Below are 23817 nucleotides of genomic sequence, written 5' to 3' on the forward strand. Positions count from 1 at the left end.
ACAAGATAATACAACATTCTCAGTAATGTATCAAGTAATGCAACATTCTGATAATCTTAAATTCCATGAACCAAACAACCCCTAAGTTTTCACATGAGCTTGGTGGTTTAACCATAATGTTAACGTCATTGATGCCCAAGGACGGAGCTATGTGATGGGTTGGGCTCCAAATTTTTTTATCATTAATAAATATATATACGAATAAGTATTTATTTAGACCTTCAAATTTTGTTTTATTTTGATTTTATCTCTCTCATTTTCTATTATTAGTTATATTTTATCCTCCTTGAATTAGAATCCTAGTTCTGTCCCTGTTGATCCCATTGTTGGTTCACCTAGTAAAATGGACCTTCTTTATCATCAACATAAGGAAGTGATGAGAGTGAGAGTTGTTGCTCATCAACATCAGCAAAGGTTGGTTGCTGCTCACTTGATGGTTGGTTCTTCTTCTGGTTAGATGGGAAATGGATATGCACTAGTCCTTGATTGCCTCACCACCAAGATCGACAAATGATCTGGTAAGAAACTTGAGAAGAAGCCTGAATTGTTGAAGAATGGGGATGTAGGAATAATGAAGATGGTTCTGACCAAGTCCAAGATTATGGAAACTTTTTCATAGAAGAGAGTTAAACCGTCAATCAAAACGGTGCCATGTCATCAGGTTAATTTCCCACGCCAACAGTCCGTAACCTTCAGTAACGACTACTAACGACAAATGATCAATTTGTTATAAATCAATGACGTTAATTTAATTAAATCATTACTTTTAAAACATCAGTGAAGAAAAGAGAAATTTATTCGAACATTAGTGACCATTTATATAGTTTACTGTCGTAAACGTCTTTCGATTGGATCCCGGAATTGGGCTTCGACGTGAATTAAATGAATTGGGAGTCACCACCGATCATTTACTTTACGAAAAGTGGGTTGATCGGATACCTTATTTCTTATTTGATCTGCGTCTTACCAGAGATATGTCGGATTCAGGAGTCGGTTACAGTTAAGGAAGGGCTTGCACCCTTGAACTGCCATTTCGGTACTTTGTAATTTCCAGTTGTCTTAAATTAAGAAAGTTGTAAGTTAAATTTAAAGGTAAAAATAGGATCCCAATTACTTACTTTTGACTAATGAAAATACCCTCAAAAGATTAAAGATTCTAGACTTGTTGTGAGATATATAATTATAAGACATAAATAATAAACAAAGCACAAAAAGATAAAGTACATAAAACAAAATAAATAAGAAAACAACACCAAATAAAAAAAGAAAAATAAGACAAATATGAAATGAAACATAAAAATAAAAAAAAATGAAACATGAATAAAAAATGAAAAGACTAAAGTAAAAATGATAAGAATGATACTAATAATAATAAAAAGGGTAAATAGATACATACATAGATATAATAACGCAATGTAATGTGATAAAACATAACCAAATAGGAACAATTAAAATATATATAGTGGTAAACAAATACTAAGCGTATATGTATGATAAAATATAATAATGGCATAAAATATATATGTATATAGATTAGAATACTATAATAATAAATAATGAATAAAAAAGAAAATAATTGAATGTATATGATAAATGTGGGTTATAATGAAACGGAAACAAAATTAATAGCACAATTCGAAAGAAAATTGAAATTAGAAACGAGATTAAGGATAAAATCAAAGTTTAAATAACATAGAGGGACGAAGAAGGGGATTCACCCCTTTAATAATAAAAACAAGCGGACCTTATAGGTCCATGGGTCGGGTCGCGGGTCCGATGGTTTTAGTATAAAACCCAAATTTTTTTACTAAGCTTCATTTCTCCTCTGTTTCTCACTAAAGCCTCCCCCCATCTCTCTTTTTCTCTGCTTTGTTCTTGAGAAACGAAGAACTGGCCGCCGTCTGGGTTCATGGATACCCAGAACACGGCCAACGCCGCCTCGCCGACCGTCGGTCATCGGCGGCGAAAGCCTCATTTTTTTACATCGTTCGAAAGCCCAAACATCCCTCAATGTAAAAATCAAAGTAGTTTTTCAAAAAAAAATCTCGGCAAAGCGTAGATCTATGATGAAAACTTCAACCACATCCCCCTCATTTCATCGGCGGTGGGTTTTAAAACTCAATGACAACAACATGCAAGCACATAATGAATCGAAAAGGTAAAAATGGTACCTTTGTTCTTATTTCGGTTGAAAAGAAAAACCTTTACAAACGTTTCGAACTCTCTGCGTATTTCTTGTGGTATCATCTGTGAATCCTGTGTGAGTGTTCTAGTTACATGGGATTTATAGCCTAGGATTTTAGAGTTTGATTCCTATTAGAATTCTAACTCTATTATTTGTTGGTGATGTCCCTTGCACCGGTGTTTACGTGATTTGGTGGTTGTTACACCGAGGGAACCGGGCTTGTTGAGTGGCTGAAGAGAGACGTGCGAGAGGAGGCCTGCGGTGCCGAGGAGAGATGAACTAGGGTTATAAGGAACCCTAATCTGTTACGTATTTTGGACATAGGTTGGACCAGAATCTTCTGTTAGGCTTTATAGTTCTTCGGGCCTATAAAATAAAAAAATATAAATAATATATTATTATATAATATATGATAAGGTCGAAATATAGCGTTTACAGCTGCCCCTCTTTGCTCATTATCGTGTAACAAAAATAGGGCAAAGATTAAATGACGCAAATTTTGACCATATCGAATATCCTCTGTCGTAGAGTTGAAATCTGATATTGAAACTGGTTTGTCAATATGAATCATGAAATGACTCCCTCGTCGTGAGGTTGAGTCAAAACTGGAAAATTCTAAGCACGAATCCTTCGTCGCGAAGTTGAAATCAAACTCAGAGTACTGGGAAGTAGCTCATGGATTGTCTTCTAGCCAAAGATACTTCGTCGTGAAGTTGGAACTCGTATTGAAGACTCTGGTATTGCTATGTTACAGATGACTCCTTCTTCATGAAGTTGGGTCAATATGTTAGTCAAGTTGGAATTGTATATAGCATTTTCGTCGTGAAGTTGAGCCCGAGAATTGGATATCCTTCGTCATGAAGTTGAAATACAATGTAAGTTGCGTTGTTTCGAGGTCAATATCCTCCGCCGTGAAGTTGAAATTGACTCTGAAACTGGAAAGTTTATTGACAGCCACTCCTTCCTTGAGTTGGATATCCTTCGTTGTGAAGTTGAAATCCAATCTAGAGATGAATACTGCTTGTGTGCACGATTCCCTTCGTTGTGAAGTTGAAATCGTGGGTGGCCCCTTCGTTGTGAAGTTGAGCCTGAGAATTGGATATCCTTCATCGTGAAGTTGAATTCCAAGTAAGTTGTATTGCTCCGAGTCCAATATCCTTCGTCGTGAAGTTAAAATTAGTTCTGGAACTGGAAAATTGTTTGTTGACAGTCAGCCGCCCCTTCGCCGTGAATTGAGCTTGTGCTATTTGCATCCAATATCCTTTGCTGTGAAGTTGAAATTGGATATGAAATTGGGGAATTGTTTGTTGACAGTCAGCCACCCCTTCGCCGTGAAGTTGAGCTTGTGCTGTCTTGAGTCCAATATCCTTCGTTGTGAAGTTGAAATTGACTCTGAAAGTTGTTTGTTGACAATCAGCCGCCCCTTCGTCATGAAGTTGAGCTTGTGTTGTCTTGGGTCCAATATCCTTCATTGTGAAGTTAAAATTGGCTCTGAAATTGAAAAGTGGATAGTCATCCGCCCCTTCGCTGTGAAGTTGAGCTTGTGTTGTCTTGTGTGCACGATTCCCTTCGTCGTGAAATTGAAATCGCGGGTTGTGTGGGTACGATATCCTCCGTCATGGAGTTGAAATCGTGGATGGCCCCTTCGTCGTGAAGTTGAACCTTGACTTGAATATCATTCGTTGTGAAGTTAAAATCCAAGTATTGTATGTTACGGGTGGACACGATTCCCTTCGCCGTGAAGTTGAAATCGTGGATGAACCCTTTATTTTAAAGTTTGTCTTCAAGCTAGATATCCTTCGTTGTGAAGTTGTGTCGCTTCGAGTTCAAAATCCTCGCTGTGAAATTGAAATTGACTCTAGCTACACCCTGAAAAAGCTATGCATATATGTGATGCTATGAATGCAATGCTCTTAGGTGTGCCTAAAATGCATATGCAACATATGTTATCTTGGGGCTCTGGAGAGAAATCTCGATCTCCGGTTGCCTGTCGTTGTTGACTCTGGATTTTGAAATCTTGAAGTTATGATCCCTGATCTTGAATTCTTCAAATGTTTAAATCCGATGTGCAGATTTGGGAGCTGCTTCTCGACTATCTCAAGTATGTGCATGAGCCTCGATAGGCTTTCGGGTACCTGTACTTTTCAATGAATCTTTGTACAGTAATATGCGATTATCTTTTGCAAGAATAAATAAATAATTAGGTTTAAATCCAATTCAAGATGCTCAAGCTGAATTGATTTAGAGGAAAGATTGTCTTTATTCATAAGAGAAAAGAACAAATAATATATGACAAACATTCTGAAAAAATGAATACATAATGAGGTGTAAATGAATGTCTTAGATCTCGATAATGTGGGCACTTCTGAGCAGAAAAGTCGTTTGGTGACCTTGAATGTAACCTTTGCTAAATGATCTTTGAAAATGCGACAACATTCAGGGGAATGCAACATTCTTCTAATTTGTTGAGTTTGTAGAAGATTCATATGTCGAGATGCTTCCACTGTCTGGATTTCTTGAACTGATATCCAAATTGCCCTTTCGGTTTTTCAACTTGGACCCATCTTTGGTTGCAAGACGCCTTTTGCGGGTTTTCATCTTGAACCCTCCTTATTTTTCTTTTCTTTTTTCTTTTGTTCTTTCTCTTTTTTCTCTTTTCCTTTTCTTTTTTTTTAATTTAGGGCGCCTTTTGGGTTTTCATCCTAAACGTTTTTCTTTTTTATATTTTTTTATATTTTCTTTATTTTTTCTTTTCCTTTCTTCGACTTAAGACCCCCTTTTCGGGTTTTCATCCTAAGCGAAGTACTTCTTAACTGCATCAGAGTTGATGGGATGTGGTAGTTCAGGTCCGTCCATTTCAGCCAGGACAAGAGCCCCTCCAGAGAAGACCTTTTTCACAACATAAGGTCCTTTCCAATTTGGCGTCCATTTTCCTCGAAAATCTTTCTGGACTTGCCAAATTCTCTTTAGCACCATATCTCCTTCGCAGAATATTCTCGGGTGCACCTTTTTATCATGTGCTCGGATTATTCGTTTCTGATAGATTTGACCATGATGAATGGCTTTCAATCTCTTTTCATCTATCAGGTTAAGCTGGTCATATCTGGATTATACCCATTCTGCATCATCCAGTTTGACCTCTGTCAAGACTCAGAGTGACGAAATATCTACTTCAATGGGTAGCACTGCTTCCATTCCGTAAGCTAATGAAAATGGAGTTGCCCCAGTCGAGGTTCGTACCGAGTTTCGATAAGCGAACAAAGTAAAAGGCAACTTCTCATGCCAGTCTTTGTTAGTTTCAGTCGTTTTCTCCACTATCTTCTTAATGTTTTTGTTTGTTGCCTCTACTGCTCCGTTCATCTTTGGTCTCTAAGCAGTAGAATTCTGATGTTTTATGTTGAACTGCTCACAAGCAGAATTCATCATCTTGTTGTTCAAGTTTGTAGCATTATCGGTAATGATCCTTTCAGGTAGACCATACCGACATATAATCTCTTTTTTTCAAAAACTTGCAAATAATGGACTGAGTGACACTGGCATATGATGCAGCCTCAATTGCGACGAGAATGAAACGATGACCATTCGAAGCCTTTGAATGGATTTGCCCGATAACGTCCATGCCTCATACAGAGAAAGGCCAGGGCGACGTCATCACATGAAGTGGATAAGGTGGAACATTGATTTTATCTCCGTAAATCTGACATTTATGACACCTTCTAGCATAGTTGATGCAATCACTTTCCAGTGTGGACCAAAATATCCGCATCTCATTATTTGTCTTAACATCATATGTCCATTTGCATGTGCTCCACAAACTCCATCATGTACTTCTTCCACTATTATGTTTTCCTCTTCAGCATCGACGCACCTTAACATGACTTGATTATGGATTTTCTTGTATAAAACCTCTCCGTCAAGGACGTATCCAGCTGCCATCCTTCTAAGGGTTCTCTTATCGATTTCGGTGGCATCTTCTAGATAACTCCGATGTTTGATGTACTGTAGAATGTCGTAGTACCAAGGTTTAGTGTCTTTCACTTCTTCAATTTGGTAACAATGAGCCGGGTACTCATACGACTGCATGTTGATTGGCATCATTTCGGCCTCCCCGTCAGCCTTGAATGCGGCTGCCAAGGTAGCTAAAGCGTCAACCATTTGATTTTCTTCTCTTGGCACATAGTGGAAGGTGACTTCGTCGAACTCTTCGAGCAGATTCAGTACTAGTTTTCGGTACTCTAGCAGCTTTATATCCTTGGTTTCCCACTCTCCGCGGAGCTGATAGATTACTAATGCTGAATCTTCATATATCCGCAAGGTCTTTATGCTTTGCCCCAGTGCAGCTTGGATTCCCAAGACACATGCTTCATACTCCGCCATGTTATTGGTGCAGTCGAAGTTGAGTCTGCTAGTAAATGGGTAGTGACTCCCTTCTGGAGAAATTAGGATTGCCCCGATGCCATGTCCTAATGCATTTGACGCACCGTCGAAATGTATTCTCCAGGAACTGTCCGTTGAAGTCCCTGCTTCTTCTAAGGAGATAACCATCAAGTCTTCATCTGGGAAGTCAAAGTCCAAAGGCTCGTAACTCTCATCGGTTCTACTGGCCAAGAACTCTGATATGGCACTTCCTTTGATTGCTTTCTAGCTCACGTACTATATGTCAAATTCAGACAATAGCATCTGCCATCAGGCTAACCTTCCAGATAGAGCAGGTACACCCATCATGTACTTCAGGGGATCTAACTTGGAAATCATCCAAGTAGTGTGGTACAACATATATTTTCGGAGTCTTTTTGTAGCCCAGACTAAAGCACAACAGACCTTCTCGATAGGAGGATACATGACCTCGCAATCGGTGAACTTCTTGCTTAAATAGTAGATGGCTCTTTCCTTCGTTCTGAATTCATCATGTTGACCTATGACACACCCCATGGAGTTCTCGAATATAGAGAGATACAAGAACAGAGGTTTGCCCGGGATAGGGGACATCAGGACAGGAGAGTGAGATAAATACTTCTTTACTTTCTCGAATGCAATCTGACATTTTTCATCCCATGCTCCTGGATTGTTCTTTCGGAGAAGACGGAAGATTGGGTCACACTTGTCAGTTAATTGGGATATGAACCGTGCTATGTAGTTCAATCTGCCCAGAAAACCTCAGACCTCCTTTTGTGTTCGAGGTGGAGGTAGGTTCTGGATAGCCTTAACTTTGTCAAGATCAACCTCAATGTCTTTTCTACTAACCACGAAGCCTAACAGTTTCCTGGATATCACCACGAATGTACACTTGCTAGGGTTCAGTCGTAGCTGGAACTTCCTCAACCTCTGGAAGATCTTCCTTAGATTCTCGACATGTTCATTCTCGGTTTGTGCCTTGACAATCATGTCGTCGACATAAACTTCTATCTCTTTGTGTATCATGTTGTGGAACAGGGTCACCATAGCTCTTTGATATGTTGCCCCAACATTCTTTAGTCCGAAGGGCATCACCTTGTAGCAAAAGGTTCCCCACATTGTGACGAACGTGGTTTTCTCTATGTCTTCAGGATGCATCTTGATCTGGTTATATCCCGAAAATCCATCCATGAACGAAAAGAAAGCATTCCCGGCTGTATTGTTTACTAACGTGTCAATGTGAGGTAGAGAAAAATTATCTTTAGGGCTCGCCTTGTTAAGGTCTCGGTAATCGACGCACATACGAACCTTCCCATCCTTTTTCGAAACTGGCACTATGTTGGCCACCCATTCTGGGTACTTGGCCACTTGAAGAAAACCAGCATCAAATTGCTTTTTGACTTATTCTTTAATTTTAAGGAGCATCTCAGGTCGCATCCTTCTCAGTTTCTGTTGCACGGGTTTGCACTCTGGCTTAATTGGCAGTTTATGAACTACCATATCTGTGCCTAGTCCCGACATGTCTTGATATGACCAGGCGAACACATCTCTATACTCATGAAGTAAGACTATCAGGTTTTGTCTTGCTTCAGCCGAGAGAGTTGTGCCGATTTTAACCTCTTTTCTGTCGTCTTCAGTGCCCAAATTCAAGATTTCTATCGCTTCCTCATGTGGTAGAATTTGCTTCTCCTCTCTTTCTACCATCCTCAACAATTCGGTAGGCAAGTTACACTCCTCTTCAGTGTCGCATTCATCAAATTCCCCGAGGCAAATGGCTGATTCAAAATCCACTTTCGGATCAAGATCATCAGTGCCTACATTATCGTTATCTGGGGTCCTGAATAAACAAAGATGGTGTGTGAGAGGAAATATCCTACACGAAACGGTCAAAAATCAAATTTGAAAGAGAAATGGAAATGAAGTGCTGAAATGAAGAAAATAGACAATGAATTCAGAAAGAAATGAAATAAAATTTGTTTGCCATGGACATAATGAATCGAAAAGGTAAAAACGAATCGAAAAGGATGAAAACTTCGACCACATCCCTCTAATTTAATCGGTGGTGGGTTTTAAAACTCAAGGACGACAACATGCAAGCACATAATGAATCGAAAAGGTAAAAATGATACCTTTGTTCTTATTTCGGTTGAAAAGAAAAACATTTACAAACGTTTCGAACTCTCTGCGTATTTCTTGTGGTATCCTTTGTGAATCCTGTGTGGGTGTTCTAGTTACATGGGATTTATAGCCTAGGATTTTAGAGTTTGATTCCTATTAGAATTCTAACTCTATTATTTGTTGGTGATATCCCTTGTGACGGTGTTTACGTGATTTGGTGGTTGTTGCACCGAGGGAACTGGGCTTGTTGAGTGGCTGAAGAGAGACGTGCGAGAGGAGGCTTGCGACGTCGAGGAGGGATGAACTAGGGTTCTGGGGAACCCTAATCTATTACGTGTTTTGGACATGAGTTGGACCATAATCTTCTATTGGGCTTTGTAATTCTTCGGGCCTGTAAAATAAAAAAAAATATAAATAATATATTATTATATAATATATGATAAGGTCGAAATATAGCGTTTACATTTACCCATTAAAAAGAGTAAGAAATTGAAACCCAGAATATGAGTTGCTCGGGATCTTGTTTTCAGGATAGGAATGAAGGTGGAGATTGGGAGGAAGAACCCATGGACGAAAATGCACTGCATGTCAGATAAAGAATTTAAATAGCGGCCATTATTGAAATAACATTTGTTATATAACAGTAAAAGTGTCGTCTAAAATTGTTATTTCATGATCGTAATATATGTAATGATCGCAATAATACTCGTTATTGTTGAAATCGTGATAAACACAACACAATCGAAAATATTGAAAGAAATCAAACTTGATTTCTTACAAGTCAAAAAAGACGGCTATAGCAAAGTTGAAAAATCTGGATGAAACGACAACAAACATTTGACACCAATTATTCAAAGAAGAAAAGTTCAATTACTACAAATAAGAAACATGTCAACAATTTATGGAATCCTTAATTGTTAAGGAACTTTAATCACAGTAAGCAATAATTTTCAGGAAGAAAGTGGCAGCTTCTTGAAGCTTCATGAGGTGGTTAATTTGCCTATAAAAAGGTCTTGATAGTTTTAGTTTATGTATGAGAAGGAATATGAGAAAAGGCTTAGAAAATCCAGAATGGGAAATAGCTTAGCAAAGCTATGAGAGAGAGGGTAAAGCTTAGCAAAGTCATAGAATAGCGAAGTTGTGTTTGTAAACTAGCAGCAACTAGTGTTATAGAATAGCGAGGTTGTGTTTGTAAACAAGCCACATCTAGTATTGTAATATTATAATATTGGGGTAACTTCGTTGAAACATATTTTTACCTCGTATTAATAATATTTCGAGTTAGAAAATTTATTCGAGTGCCCACCTACGCTTCCAACAAGTGGCCTCAGAGCTTGGTTTGAGTTTAACGTGGTGGAAAAGATGACCAACATGATTCAACCTCAAATCACAAGATTGACAAAGACTAATCATGGCAACTGGAGCATTCAAATGAAGGCGTTACTAGGCTCCCAAGATTGTTGGGATATCATTGAAGATGGTTACACCGAGCCTGAAAATGCAGCAGCAGAAGCAGTCATGGCCAATGAAGAAAAAAATGAATTGAAGGAATCCCGGAAAATAGATAAAAGAGCGTTGTTCTTTATTTTTCAAGGAGTAGACGAATCTACCTTTGAAAAAATTTATGATGCGAAGACCGCAAAGCAAGCGTGGGAGATTTTGTAAAAATCTCTACAAGGTGTCGAAAAAGCAAAGAAGAATACATAGCCGCAACAGCGTGCACTTGCCAGGAAATGAAGAATCAAATGGAGAAGACAAGTAGAGAAAAACTTAGAATGAAAAATCAAGTTTGAGGGGGAGTGTTGGAAATCAAACTTAATTTCTTACAAGTCAAAAAAGAAGACTATAGCAAAGTTGAAAAATATGGATGAAACGACAACAAACATTTGGCACCAATTATTCAAAGAAGAAAAGTTCAATTACTACAAATAAGAAACATGTCAACAATTTATGGAATCCTTAATTGTTAAGGAACTTTAATCACGATAAGCAATAATTTTTAGGAAGAAAGTTGCAGCTTCTTGAAGCTTCATGTGGCGGTTAATTTACCTATAAAAAGGCCTTGATAGTTTTAGTTTATGTATGAGAAGGAATATGAGAAAAGGCTTAGAAAAGCCAAAATGAGAAATAGCTTATGAGAGAGAGGGTAAAGCTTAGCAAAGTCATAGAATAGCGAAGTTGTGTTTGTAAACTAGCAGCAGCTAGTGTTATAGAATAGCGAGGTTGTGTTTGTAAACAAGTCGCAGCTAGTGTTGTAATATTGTAATATTGGGGAACTTCGTTGTAACGTATTTTTATCTCGTATTAATAATATTTTGAGTTATAAAAATTACCCGAGAGCCCACCTACGCTTCCAACAAATATGATCGTAACCGTAATTTAAATTCCTTGATAATATTCTTTTGAATTTGTTGGAGACAATAACATTGATTGATTACTCATGTCTTTACATACCGAAGCTATCTCCGCTTATCATATGTGTGTATATATATCACATAGTCAATTTCCAATGCTCGCTAATGCTGTAGTTGTTTCGATCAGTTCAATAAATTTATTTAGCAGACTCAAAGTCAAATTCATACAACCCCCAAACCAATGTTGCCGATGACAGTACCACAGGCAACGGACCGAACATCCACAACAACATACGAAACGTGACACAGAGCACCCGGTTTCCAACAAGAGCTAAACCGAACCCTCGTTCGAATATGGTTTGTGTGTAGGAATAAGGATCAGACGAGAATCGATCATCATCATCATCATCGACATAAACAACATTTATCAATAAATTAGAATCGATAAGAAATCCCACTGCCATAAAACTGCATAAGAAGCTAACGGATAGAAACAGCGATGCCAAGCCGTACTTCAAAGCGTAGATCCTTTCAGATTGTGACCCGAAGATTTCGCCGTGGAAAAGATGGCTGGCATTGTATGTATTGTTGGTCAAAGCCGCCAATGCTAAGTTAACCAGAATGGCTATAGAAGCAGAGAGAATGGTGACCATTAGAGTGTTTCTCAAGCTTTGGACCGCCAACATACCCTTTTTATCATCACCCTGAAATTTCGTATAGATTAATTATCAGAATCTACTTATATCCAGTGTAAAATTGTTAGCTTTACAGATATATAAGATCATTGGATGAGTAGAAATAGACAATTGAAATTATCTCATTGTTTTTCTTTTTAGTGAATATCCATTCTTATTTTATACTGTTAATCTAAGTTATCTATTTTCACTCATCAAACGATCTTAAAAAGATAATAAAGCTAAAATGTTTACCACAATGTGAACGGATAAAATAATGAAATATTACGACAGAAAACGATTTCTTGTGACTTACCTGTTTGATGTTGTGAAACCAAGTTTTTCTATGTAATATTTCGAGTCTGATTTCAGTGGAAGAGGGTCTTTGCTTGAAGGTTTTCCAAAGATAGGCATGGTAGCCCAATGTGAGGAAGAGACTAAAGGGGATCAGGACTGTCTAGATAGAGCATGAATCCCATTTTTTGTTGCGGAAGACGGCTATCGGATAGAGCAAAATCGCAACTGATAATTTGAGAAAATAAAAATGAAAATAAAAGAGACACAAAATTTATGTGGAAAACCCCTAAAAATTTAGGGTAAAAACCACGGGCAACGGTAGAAGAATTTCACTATGAGAAAATAGGAATTACAACCTCTCTCGATCTACCAAGGAGAAAACAATGATAATTCTCTCTAGATAAAAAAGGAGAAAACAACTCTCAAGAAACTCTCTAAAACCTCTCTAGTATTGGAAGAAAGCTAGAATGCTTTGGGATGATTTTGAAGCTATATGAGCTAATGTATTTATAGTTGAAACTTAAGGACTAATCTTATAAATACCCTAAATTAAAATGACTAAAATTAATTATCCCATTACCCAATTTCAACAAAAATTAGGTGCCTAATTTTTGACTTTGACAAAGCACCATTTGGTGCCTAATTTGATGCCTAAATTATTTGACTTTTAACAATCTCCCACTTGAAGATTTGATTGGAATAATCATATCTTCACACCATTCTTTCTACCTTGTACCTTCATGTTGCTTACGTTTCTGACAGGCCACAGGAGGATCGACACCAGGTAAATTTATCAGCATTGATCGCCTTCGTCATGAAATCTGCTATGTTGTCTTTGGTATGGATCTTCTGCATATCTACTGTCCCTTCTTCCACCTTTTCACGAATGAAATGGTACTGAACTCGTATATGTTTTGTCCTTGAATGAAATGCTGGATTCCTTTCTAGATGCAAGGCGCTTTGACTGTCACAAAATAGAGAGACATACTCTTGATTGTGCCCAAGCTCCTCCAATAGCATCTTCAACCAAATTGCTTCTTTACTGGCTTGTGTAGCTGCTACATATTCTGCCTCTGTTGTGGATGTAGCCACAATTGACTGTAATTTTGAAACCCAGCTTACAGCTCCACCAGTAACTTTGAACACATATCCTGTAGTAGATTTGCTTTTATCCAAATCCCCTGCATAGTCAGAATCTACATACCCATTGATTAGTAAGTTTGATCCTCCATAATATAATGCAACATTTGAGGTCCCTTTGATGTATCTCAGGATCCTCTTTACTGTATTCCAATGCTCTTTGCCTGGATTCGCCATGTATCGACTAACCACTCCCACTGCTTGTGCAATGTCTGGTCTTGTGCATATCATAGCGAACATTAAACTTCCCACTGCTGATGCATACGGTACTCGAGACATCTCCATCCTCTCTTCTTCACTGCTAGGACTCATACTGGAGGATAATTTGAAGTTAATAGGAAGAGGGGTAGAAATTGGCTTACAATCTTGCATGCTAAATCGTTACAAGATTTTCTTCAAGTAATTCTTTTGTGAAAGCCAAATCTTCCTATTACTTCTGTCTCGGTGAATTTACATCCCTAGAATCTTGTTTGCTGATCCCAAGTCCTTCATTTCAAATTCCCTAGCCAGTTGTGCCTTCAATTCTTCAATATGATCTTTGTTGGGTCCTGCAACCAACATGTCATCCACATACAACAGCAATATAACAAAATCGTTATCACCAGACCTCTTGAAATAAGCACAAGGCTCTGCCTTAAGTCTGTTGTATCCAAGGCATATAATGAAGGAATCAAATCTCTTATACTAACACCTCGGCACCTGCTTTAGACCGTACAGAGATTTGTTCAACCTGCAAACCAAGTTCTTCTTTTCGTTTTCTTCAAAACCTTCAGGTTGGAGCATATAAATCTCTTCTTCAAGATTTCCATGAAGAAAAGTTGTTTTAACATCTAGTTGCTCTAGATGTAAGTTCAATGTAGCACACATTGCCAAAACTACTCGAACTGTTGTTAGTCGAACCATAGGAGAAAATATTTCATTGAAATCAATACCTTCTTTTTGAGCATATCCTTTGACCACCAGTCTTGCACGATACCTCTCAACTTGATCGTCACCATTTTGCTTGATTTTGAAGACCCATTTGTTACCAATTGGCTTCCTTCCTTGTGGTAGTGGCACAAGGTCCCATGTATTATTTTTATGAATGGCTTCGATTTCTTCTTGCATCGCCATCATTCACAGTGAAACATATGAGTTGTTTATTGCCTCCTGGTATGTTGATGGCTCACCGTCCTCTGTTAAAAGGTAGTATGCAATATTACCTTCTATAACATAATCTAAGTGCCAATTGGGATGTCTTCTCACACGATCTGATTGAAGAGTTGTTAGAGCTTCAGAACTCTCTGGTTCTTGTTCATCATGTGCTGGTTCTACTTTAGAAGAATCTCCTTCTTCAAACTCTTTTTCCACATGTATCTGAGTAGTCTCTGACTTTTTAGCGCTATCATCGTCTTCTTTTCTTTGTAGTTTATCTTCTACAAAGATAACATCTCTACTAATGATCACTTTGCGGGCAGTGGGATCCCACAAGCGATACCCATTTACTCCATCAACATACCCCAAGAATTTGCATTTCCTGGATTTTTGGATCCAACTTTGAAATTTCTTGGGAGTTGTACATCACGTACACTATACTTCCAAATATATGGAGGTTTGAATAATCAGTTGGTTTTCCAGTCCACATCTCCATTGGTGTCTTCAGCTCTATTGCAGTTAATGGAGCTCGATTCACCAAATAACAGGCGGTATTGACTGCTTCTGCCCAGAATGATTTTTCTAGGCCTGCATCCATCAAATATTGCTCTTGTTCTTTCTAACAAGGTTCTGTTCATCCGCTCTACCACTCCATTTTGTTGAGGAGTGTTCACCACTGTGAACTGTCTTTTGATGCCTTCTTTCCTACAAAAGTCATCAAATTCTTTACTTGTGTATTCTCCTCCATTATATGTTCTGAAACACTTGATTTTATTTCCAGAATCAAGTTTCACTCGCGCTTTGAAGTTTTTGAAAGTTGAAAACACATCGGACTTCTTCTTAATAGGGTACACCCAACATCTCCTGGAGTAGTCATCAATAAATGAGACAAAATATTTTGCTCCACCTAGGGATGTAACTGGTGCTTTCCATACGTCAGAGTGAACCAGTTCTAGAACACTTTTGCCTCTAGAATTTGATGTGTTGAATTTCAACCGGTGCTGCTTACTTGTTATGCAATGCTCACATAAAGTAAGTGATACATTTGTTAAGCCTGGAAGTAGCTTTTGCTCCATAAGGACTTTCATTCCTTGTTCTGACATGTGTCCAAGTTTCTTATGCCATAGCATTGCAGAATCTGAACTACATGAGGCAACAGAGGCTTCTGCTTCTAGCAATGTCTCTCCCTTCAGCATGTACAAGTTTGCAGCTATCTTTTCACCTTTCAGCACCACAAGCGCTCCACGGAACACCTTCATGATTCCTTTTCGTGTTTCAATCTTGCTAGCATTATTATCCAACAATCCGTAGGATAATAAATTTTTCTTCAGACCTTTCACGTGCCGCACATCTCGAACAACTTTAATTGTTCCATCATACATCTTCAATTTGATGGTTCCCACTCCAACGATCTCTAAGGCATGATCATTGTAACTATACACAAATCCTCCTGAGAGAGGTTCATAATGATGGAAGCATTCTCTTCTTGAGGTCATGTGATATGTTGCTCCCGAATCAATGAGCCATATATCTGTAAATCGTTTTCTTCCTTCCACGGTGGTTGACGCTTCACAGCATAGAGCATCTCCATCATCTGAAGTGTTTGCGGTATTTCCTTGTGGATTGGAGTTTTTATTTAGACTCCAACAATCCTTCTTCAAGTGACCCTTCTTTCCACAGTTGTAACACTTTAAATTCTTCTTGCTTCTCGACTTTGATCTACCATGTTTGTGACTGCTGCTTTGGCCACATTCTGTTGATCACCCTCTCATCGTTGTCATTGTTGTCAACGCTTTTGCTTGTTGCAGATTTACTTGTATGTCTTCCTTGTTCTTGCGCCGATTTTCTTCTTGTAGAACAACAGCTGCAGCGTCATCGAAGACTAGACTGGTGACATTACTGTTTGTCAAGTTGATGATGAGTTGATGATGAGTTGATCATATGAATCCGGTAGACTTTGAAGTAGAAGTTCAGCACGTTCTTGTTCTCCTATTTTACAGCTTAAGGATGTAAGCTGAGAAAATAAAGTGTTCAGTGTATTTAAGTGCTCCGTCACTGAAGTAGATTCTGGCATACGGAGAGTGTACAATTTTCTCTTAAGGAAAATTTTATTGTGCAACGATGTGGCCTCGTACAGTTTGGTGAGATGATCCCATAACTCCTTAGCTGTCTTATTCTCCTCGATACTTGACAATACTTCATCTGCTAATGCTAGATGAAAGTTTGCCATAGCATTTCCGTCCATTTCGATCCATTTATTATCGTCTATGAAATCTACTGGCCTTTCGCTGATAGCTGCTAGACAACCGTCTTTCCTCAGGATGGCCTTCATCTTCAATTTCCACAATGAGAAATTTCTCCCATTGAACTTTTCAATATCAAATTTCGTTGTCATTGCTTCGTTTACGGATAGCTCCCACTATTTCACTATCGTGAATAGTTCTCTGGAACCTTCAAAGAATGGGTAATAACTTCTTACTTTCTTATGTTGGAGGATCCACCTTTTGGTGGCAACCACAAAGACAATAAGCAGATATTACACACTCTAATCTAGCTCTGATACCAATTGTTGCGGAAGACGGCTATCGGATAGAGTAAAATCGCAACTGATAATTTGAGAAAATAAAAATGAAGATAAAGGAGACACAAAATTTACGTGGAAAACCCCAAAAAATTAGGGTAAAAACCACGGGCAACGTTAAAAGAATTTCACTATGAGAAAATAGGAATTACAATCTCTCTCGATCTACCAAGGAGAAAACAATGATAATTCTCTCTAGATAAAAAAGGAGAAAACAACTCTCAAGAAACTCTCTAAAATCTCTCTAGTATTGGAAGAAAGCTAGAATGCTTTGGGAGGATTTTGAAGCTATATGAGCTAGGGTATTTATAGTTGAAAATTAAGGACTAATCTTATAAATACCCTAAATTACAATGACTAAAATTAATTATCCCATTACTCAATTTCAACAAAAATTAGGTGCCTAATTTTTTACTTTGACAAAACACCATTTGATGCCTAATTTGATGCCTAAATTATTTGACTTTTAACATTTTTTTTCTAGAGCAATTTAGGGTTTGCTCTTATAGTTTTGGTAGCCAAATGAGGAGTATTTATGATTAGAGGTGGTGAATGACATAGTGCAATTTAGGTCGCAAATGTAATCAAATACTTTCATATGGACATTTTATTTTCTGAGGTTGGTCGGCTAAATATAAATATGTATGGTGGATTACATGTCAATTGACATTTAGTAGGGACATGCAGGAGACAAGAGGCAACGAAGCCTTTTTGAAGGGGCAGGTTGTAGTGGCAAGTCCACTAACTTCAACCTAAACATAATTAAGGTTTGATACCTTCTCAATTTTAGTAAAAATTCACGAAGAGTTATGTAAAATTTGATTTAACGATGAAAACAAATTATTAATATAAAATTATGTAAAATATAATTATAATTTAAAATTTTTAAGAGACGATTATCTTTGCCAACCTCCCTCGATACATCATTACTCCTTATTTTATTTTAATTTTCAATTAGTTTCAACCTCAATTTTCATTATTTTATTACTTCAGTCCTTTGACTTTTTTAAATAAAAATATATTATATTATCCAATCAAATTTTATCTCACTCAATACATATTTTTCTTTTAGTCATATCATCATTCTTTTAAAATAAAATCATTCAGAAACTAAATATAATAAATTGAAAGTTGAAATATTAAATTAAGGGTTAGTTTGACATTGTTTTTGAAAAATGAATTTTAAAAGTATTGTAGAAAAATTGTAAAAGTACAGTTTAAAATTTTACTGTTTGGCATTGTTATCTAAAAATAATTTTAATAAGATAAAATATTATTTTTAGACTTTATATTGTAAATTAAAAATATATTAATTTGAATTATTTTAAATTTATTAATATTTTAATATATAAAAATATTAAATTAAATTATAAAAAATAAAAATAAAATATTAAATGAATTTAAAAGTTTTTTTTCTAGATAAAACGTAATAAATTTATAATTAATACATAATTTATAAAAACAATTGAATTTTAAAAAAAAGTTGGGTAAATGAGTGGACCGATGCAATATAGTAAAGGTAAAACCATAACTTTGCTTCTAAATGAAAATTTGAACCGGAAAAGCTAGAAAATTCAGCTTTTGTTATAGATTTAAAACTACCGTTCTAAACACACTTTTATCTTTAAGTTTTACCCGTTTGATAATGATTTTGATTTAAAACCTGATTTTTAGACCAAAAATGCGTTTATACAACATTGTCAAACGTATTTTAGCTAAAATAATAATAATAATAATATGATCAAAATAAAAAGTTTATTAAAAATAGAAGAGTTAACGTAAAGATTAAGCCTAAAATTAACCCCAATCCAAAACATTTTGTTGGTGACATTACTAGAATATGCCTCAACTTGCCCAATATATATTCCCGATTAAGTAAAAGCCTTTTTGAGTTTCTCATATTTCTAATTTATAAAGTTGTTCCTTTTTCTATTTGGTAAATTTTTGTTTATTTTTAATAATATTATTAATGCATCAAATAATATTATTTTTAGATAAGAAACAAATTTGATGACAGATTCTGTTGTAATTGTGTTTTTGCTTCGTGCATGGGGTTTCTTTTGGGGAGTCAGTGGCAGTGCCACAATCCGAGTTGTGTGCAAATATATTTATTATACCAATTTTATGTGGTACACGTATGATGCCGCGTATATCCTACCAGCCACAAGTTAAGAATCGAGTAAAATTCGACTCGATTAGAAGATATTTGAGTGAAATTAATTTCGAGTTATAGACTCGATTCGAGAAAAATTTAAATTCGAGCCGGATTATAAAATAAAACTCGAATATCTAAAAAAATTTAGTAATTAGTGAATTAGTTTTAAGTTTGAGTCGAGTCTCTCGACTCTGTACAATATGTGTATTCCACAAATTAAAAAGATATGAAGAAATATATATGTATCGTATATAGTTGTACAAGTTGTTTAAATTAGAATTAAATAGTACCAATGGTTATTTACCTGGGAAGATGGCTCCTTTGATGTCATTTTATGGTTTTATGTCTTCGGCTTACCTTGTGCTTGGCCTTGCCTGGTTTCTAAGGTTTGTTCAGTTTTGGAAGGATATCATTCATTTGCACGACATAGCACCCTTGTTATTGCTCTTGGAATGTGTGAAATGGCTGTCTGGTACTTTGAATATTCGAATTTCAATTCAACTGGTACCAGACCAATGGGTATTGCATTGTGGGCAGTGACATTTGTCTCTGTCAAGAAAACATTATCTCGCCTTCTTCTTTTGGTGGTTTCCATGGGCTTTGGTGTAGTGAGGCCAACACTTAGTGGCTTAACATAAGTAGTTCTGCTTGGTCTGATATATTTCGTTGCGACGGAGGCACTTGAGCTAGTAGAACATTTGGGGAACATTAATGACTTTTCTGGGAAAGCAAAGTTATTTTTGGTGCTTCCTGTTGCCTTTTTGGATGCTTGTTTTATTCTATGGATTTTCTCATCGCTGTCAAAAACTTTGGAGAAACTTCAGGTAAGATCCTTTTTACTTGCAACTATTATTACTTTTTATCGATGCATAGTGATAGATGGATAAGCATATAGACATTAATAGGAAATGTATGTATCTGCCAACGTGACGTTAAGCTCTATTAGAAATCAAATTCACCGAGCCTTGCTGCTGTATAATAGGGTGTTTAGTTACAAGAAATTTCCTGGCAGTAATAGGCTCTGTATAAATAAGTTGGTTTTCTTGGGTGTAGATGCGGAGAAACTTGGCAAAATTGGAGTTGTACCTCAAGTTTACTAATGCACTTGCTGTGTCTGTGTTGCTTTCTATTGCTTGGATTGGCTTTGAGGTAATACTGCTTTCTAGTTGGCACAGGATATATTATTCAATATATCCATTATTGCACATTTAAGGGCTATTTCTTTTTAATGCTATAAACAATCCAAATCATTCTTTGTGGCTCAATCAATATAATCTCCATTCTGCCTCTACCTCTTCTCATTCTACCTAGTTGAATCAAATAACTTTTATGTGCCAAAGAATCCCTTTCTCTATTCACTGTACGGATTGAACCTTATAAGTCACGTTTTGCTCAAATTATTTTCAATCATTGCCACCGACCATCTTAAAATTGTATATTCTTTTATTTGTACATCACTCCTTGGATTGTTGAATCAAGTTACTAAAAGCAATCAGTTTAAGGAATTTCTTGATTTTCTACCAACTCCATTACTCCACCATCACTCTCATTCTTACCTATATTGAAGTATGATCTACATTTTGATCCTACTTAATCTAGATCTTCCAATACTAACCAACCGAGTTTAATCACTTCTGCTAACACATCTGCAAATGAAAATAATAGGCACCTGGTTATAATGGGGTGTTTACTATCGTTGATACAACCAGTTGTAATATCTACATCAACTCTTGGCTCAGCTCATTCCCCTATGCATCCCATGCGAAGGTAAGATGGCAACTTCTCCATGCAGGAATGACTTTCCTGCAAGATGTGTGCCAAATATAACAAAAAATAATGGTCTAGACGCATGGAAGTGAAAAGAGCTTTCTTGTGTGCTAATTGTGGCACTAGAGGTTTCTGCTTCAGAGTTCCCAGGCATGCCAATGGATTCATGAATCTGTGTGCCACTCAGCAGCTTAATGAAGTTTGATAATTGTGTAATTTTGTCTTTCAATCATATCTGTGCATACTTTTATCACCCTCTCCCTCACTTTTCTCAGCTCACGCATGAACGTCCAAAAGAGCTGAGAAGAAAAAGGCAAACTGAAAAGAATTGTTGAAACTCCTCTGAATTCTCTTGTCTCGGCTATACTTCAATGCGAACAAACCACTTAGTGAGTTTTGGCAAATTGCATGGATCATCCCAGCTTTCTGGAATATGCTTGCATACGCTCTCTTGGTGGTCATTTGTGTTCTCTGGGCTCCTTCACGTAACCCAACAAGGTACATATTGATATTGCTATTTGCGGTTTGTGCATTTCAGTAATTGATAGTTGACACTTAAATTTACCTGAAAAATACGTTGCTTACACCAGCAGGTCTTTAACTTTTATTAATTCAACAGCGAAGGTAATTTCCTTTTTGTGTAAATTGTAGTATTTAAACAACACATGGTTCTATTACTTAATTATGATTAATTCATTTCGGTACTTGTCTCTCTCTCTCTTAGGATTTTTGTCTTTCCTGTTCCAGAAACAGATCAGTAGTTATGGTACATGCTCTAGAAATATTCCCGGTATGTAGTTTCATTTTGCATTCCCTTAGACTCCAGTAAACAACCGAGTATCTTTAAATAGTTAGCTGCACCACAAATTATGATTTAACACCCCTTGATGTGATGACTTTGAGGTAGTAGCCTGGTTCTTCATTTGACCGAATATTAAGTATATTTTGCTGGCCGACATGCGATGAGAAGTTTGTTTTGTACTTTTTAAGTTGAGTTTTGGCCATTAATGGACTTGCAGATATGCATACATGGAGGGGATGGGTAAGGACTGATGAGGAGGGTATAGCATTGACTGGCAACGGTGGAGACATGGCAATCAAGCTGGAAAGGCAGGCAATAGGAGACGATCTTGAGGAGGAGAAGCGATAGTAGATGACAATCTCCACATATAAGTACTAAAACTCCAATTGAAGCTTCAGCCTGTGACGTATCAGCATATCATGATATACGGTCTGTGACGTATGTTTAAAGAACTTGTAACTGAAATACTTTGAGAAAGCATGAATAGAGAGGATATTATTTCAGGATTTTGCTAAAATATTTTAGCTGAACTGTAATAGTCTGACCAAAGCTAATATAAGCAATGAGCAAAGCCATCCAGCCCTCTGTAATAGTCTGAACTGTAATAGCCTAAAGTTTTCAATGTCATCATTTAGGTGCTTGGATCGTGACAGACGTTAAAAATAGTCCTTTAACCATTTATAATGTGACATGTGACATCTTTATAACTTTATATATATATATATATTTTTAACTAAAATTATTATTATTTTTCAAAAATCCCCAAAATATTTCTAAAATCTCGAAAAAATCCCAAAACCCTTAATCCCAAAGCATCCACCCCACCCATTGGTTGGCCACCATCGCTTCTGATCCCGCCTGCCACCTACTACCTACCTATCGTTGGTGGTTAATCTAAATCCTAAAAATCCCTAAACTAAAATCATTAAATCTTAACCCTAAATCCCTAAATTTCAATACCTATATATCTCAATCGGTGGGCTAATGGTCGGCAGGTAAGTACATGGTTGCCGCCTGTGGTGGCGTCGACACCAAAATTGAAGGTTTTGGAGTTTTTTTATGAAAATAGGAAAAGTTGAGATTTTTATAAAATTTATGAATTTTATTTTTTAAATAAAGAGAATAAAAAACCAAGCCACATGTCAAATGTTGATTGATTAACTTATTTTTAACATATTTTTTTAATGGTCGTTACGGCGTAAACACCTAAATGATAACATTCGAAATGTTAAACACTTAAATTGACAAAAAAATAGAAACCTAAATAGGAAAAGAAATATAGTTTGACCACTTATTTTTGTATTAAGCCAAATAAATATCTAATTTGTATGACATGTTAACATTTCATTGGAGGAGAGTTTTTTTTCTTCAAAATAGAACTTATAATAAGTATAAATAGTAATTTATTTTTTATAAAGTATAATTAAAAATTTTAAGTAAGAAGCATATAATTTAGAGATTTTTTATTTTAAGTCTTATTATAAAACAAGTTTAATAAAAAAAAAGTCTGCAAACTATTGTTTTTTATTTAGGTGTTTAATTTTTTTAATCAATTTAGGTGTCTAATGTTACAAACATTATCATTTAAAGTACATTGACCGAAACAATTGTTAAAAAATTTCATTAGTGACACATGTCACATTTATATAACTTTGAAATTTTTATTTAAAATAAAAAAAAAATTAAAAAAAACTTAAAATTTTCTTAAATCTTAAAAAATCTCCAAAATGTTAAAAACTCTAATTCTAATCCCTATGTCCATGTCGATCGTGCTGGCTTTTATTCAAACCTATATTAAAATCTCCATCCAATGACAAGATAAATCCGACGACCCATAACTTAGAACCCGACCTCCTGGACGGATCCCAAAACTTTCATCAAATCGCGATACCCATGCGACCTGACGACGCACATGACGACAAGAAAAATAACTCACGACGGCGATGACCAACAAGGGGATGATAAGATTAGGGTTAGAATTTTTAGGATGAAAAAATATGGTATTGGACACCATTTTATATTAAACATAAAACAATGTGCTTACTAAGGTTTTTTGTTCTTAAAGAAAAAACCCAACGTGAAGCGACGAGTGGGATGGGTTTGTTACTGAGCATGGACGTGTTAAAGCCAATCAGGAAATATGACACGTGTATTTCATGCAACCCCCTTTCCCCTATTGACATTTTTGTCTTATTAGTTAGTTTTAAAAAATGAT

At 36.4% G+C, this 23817-nt stretch overlaps 1 pseudogene; it reads left to right on the forward strand.

Annotated features, from left to right (window-relative positions):
* The first annotated feature begins 19018 nt into the window (after nt 1–19018).
* On the forward strand, nt 19019–22053 carry LOC120208688 (annotated as a pseudogene).
* The last annotated feature ends 1764 nt before the right edge of the window (nt 22054–23817 follow it).

The sequence above is a fragment of the Hibiscus syriacus genome, unplaced genomic scaffold (genome assembly GCF_006381635.1).
Source record: "Hibiscus syriacus cultivar Baekdansim isolate YM2019G1 unplaced genomic scaffold, ASM638163v2 tig00016879_pilon, whole genome shotgun sequence".
NCBI lineage: Eukaryota > Viridiplantae > Streptophyta > Magnoliopsida > Malvales > Malvaceae > Hibiscus > Hibiscus syriacus.